The sequence below is a fragment of the Manis pentadactyla genome, chromosome 12, assembly GCF_030020395.1.
Source record: "Manis pentadactyla isolate mManPen7 chromosome 12, mManPen7.hap1, whole genome shotgun sequence".
Classification (NCBI taxonomy): Eukaryota; Metazoa; Chordata; class Mammalia; order Pholidota; family Manidae; genus Manis; species Manis pentadactyla.
In genome coordinates this window covers 11,348,589-11,351,268 of record NC_080030.1, presented here as the reverse complement: position 1 = coordinate 11,351,268, position 2,680 = coordinate 11,348,589, and positions in this window count along the sequence as shown.

Below are 2,680 nucleotides of genomic sequence, written 5' to 3'. Positions count from 1 at the left end.
GCACCCCGTAGGTCTACAGGCTCAAAACCACCAAATGTGTGCCGATGAGACAAGCAGGCAGACACCACCCCCGGACCTGCAACCCCAGCAACTCCCCCTCCAGGCCTGAGCAGCTGTGCGCAGGGCTCCAGGGACCTGTATACCAACTCCACCCAGGTAGGGTGAGATGGCTGTCCACACCCCGATGCTGGCCCTCCGCAGGCGCTGGCCGAAGGCAAGCTCAATGTGGAAGAGGGGGATCCCCTTGAGGGCCAAGGCGAAAAGGTAGGGGACGAGGAAGGGCCCTGCACAGACACAGAGGCCAGGCGTGGGCCCCGGAGAGGGGGACGGGCAGTGTTGGGCACCTCATTTGCCACTGTAGGGTCACTCGGCCATGTCCCAGCTCACGGCTCCAGGCTCCATGCACCAGCCCCGTGGGCTCTGCGGGCCTGTGAGCCCGCCAGGCGGGGACCTGGGCTTTGTTCAGAGTGGTATGTTGGGGTCCCCGAGCCTGGCTGGGACTTTCCCTTTGGCACCTCCCGTACCGTGTGTGGGTGTGGGGGGTGGACACCCATGGCACCTGAGGGACCAGGGCTCCCCAGCCCCCAGGGGGAGCTGCCCTGACAGGCTCCACGGAGCGGATGGTAGAGCGGATGAGGTCCATGGGGAAGGTCCCCACCCAGCAAGCTGGGGGCATAAGTAGCCGGGAAGAAAGAGTGCTGGGCCCCAGGGAGCCACAGGGTGAGTGGGGACCAGGCTACCTGAGCCCGCAGGCCCAGTGTGATGGGACCGCAGCCTCTCAGCCAGGCCTGCAGGAAGACGCCATTGTCTGCACCCCGTGGGGCTACACACCATCTCCCGCTGTCACGAGAACTGAGCCCCTGGCAGCCATGGGCTGTGTCCCTGGGCTGCACCCTGACTGGGAGCCGCTTGCCTTCCCTCCGTGAGGAGCCTCCAACCCCTTGGCCCCGCAGACTCTGGGCGTCTGCATGTTGGCACCTGGATGCTCCAGGGCCGGTGGCTGCCCTTCCCCACCTGTGCACCAAGTCCGGGACGCGTGGTCCCCTGAGCTGCGGTGCTGCCGGTCAGTGCCATGGTGCCCCTCCCAGCTCCCGGCTGAGGCGGTGTGGGGCCGGCCAGCCTTTGCCACCAACCACAGGTGCCCAGAATGGCTTGCCAGCCTCTCTGTTTTTTTATGTCACTATCAGATGTCCTGACACTGACTGGGACCCTGGAGAAGGCAGGTGGCCACTGAGCCCTTGGCCCACTCTGACTTGTGCAGAGGACTCCAGGCCAGCATTTGGGGTGAAACTGTGCCTATTGGTCATTTCTGTATCAGCCAGGGGGCATTGAAGGGCAAGGTCACATTCCGGGGAGCCTCTGCCCCGGAGGTGTGGGAGCCCCAGGGATGGCCAGGGCACCTGTGGGCTGGGGCTTGGAGGTGGGGATGTGAACGAAGCCCAGGTCATGCCAGGGAACTCCTGGTGGAAAGGAGCCATCCCCAAGGCTGGGGGCCAGGACCCAGGTGGAGGCGTCCTCCCTCCGCCCCCCCCCCCCCACCTCCACCTGCACTGTGGGGTCTCACACAGGTGTGCGGACCTCCAGCCACCTTGGGCTTTGGGCACACACCTGCCATGTGGTGAGGACAGTCACAGGGGACTGCACAGGCCTTGGAAATGGGCACCCAGCCATCGGGCAGGGATTTGGGTCCCAGCAGTTTGATCCACTGTCTAGACTAGGCTATGAGCTTCAGGCCCGCTGGGCCCCTTGGCCCCATGGACCCCATGTTCTGCGGGGAGGGCAGGCCTGGAGCCCATGGGCCAGGGACTCCCCAAAGGGAAAGGTCCAAGAGAAGGGAGTCTGCCTCTGTAGCTGAACCTGCCGTGTTTTGGGGAGAAGAGAACGAAGCGTTTCTGTGACCCCAAGATTAGAGCCGCAAGGTCGGGACCCTCAGTCTGCATGTCAGGCACACGCCTTACCCGATGCTGTGTGCAAAGCAACACCACACACCAAACGGGTCGTGGGCTGGCGGCTGGCGCCAGAGGAGCGGGGCCGTGTGACTAGAGGTTGGAACTTTCTCCCCAGGAGGGGAGAGGGTCTGATTCTGAGCTAATCACCAGTGGCCAGAACTTAACCCATCGTGCCTACAGGACAGAACTTCCATAAAAACCTTTAACTCGGAGGCCTGGGAGCTGCGGGGCGGTAGGCGCTTGGAGGTTCCTGGAGGGCGGTGCGGGAGAAGGCACAGGAGCCCCCCACCCCTCAGCTCACCCTGCCCACCTCGTTCGTCTGGCTGCTCCTGGGTCGCATCCTCTCTGAAACCCGGTGATCGTTAAGTCAAGAGCCTTCTTGAGTCTGCGAGTCAATCTAGCAAATTTTTGAACCAGGGGTGGGGATCACGGAATCCTGAGTTTCCAGCCAAGCTGGGCAATTGTGAGTGACCTGGGAACCCAGGAGCTGAGACTGGCACGTGGGGATAGGGGTATGGGGCTGTGCCCTTCACCTTTGCGCTGAGTTCACGTAGACAGCGCCAGAACCGGGACGGACCATAGGACGCGCCCTTTGCACCCGGAGATCAGGAGGCTGGGTGGGTGTGCCAACGACCTCACGCATTCGGTGTCAGAGCCCCAAGGGCTGGTCCTTCCTTTAGCACCACGCAGGTGTGACCAAATCTGCCTGTTTTGCATGTAGCTTGTCTACT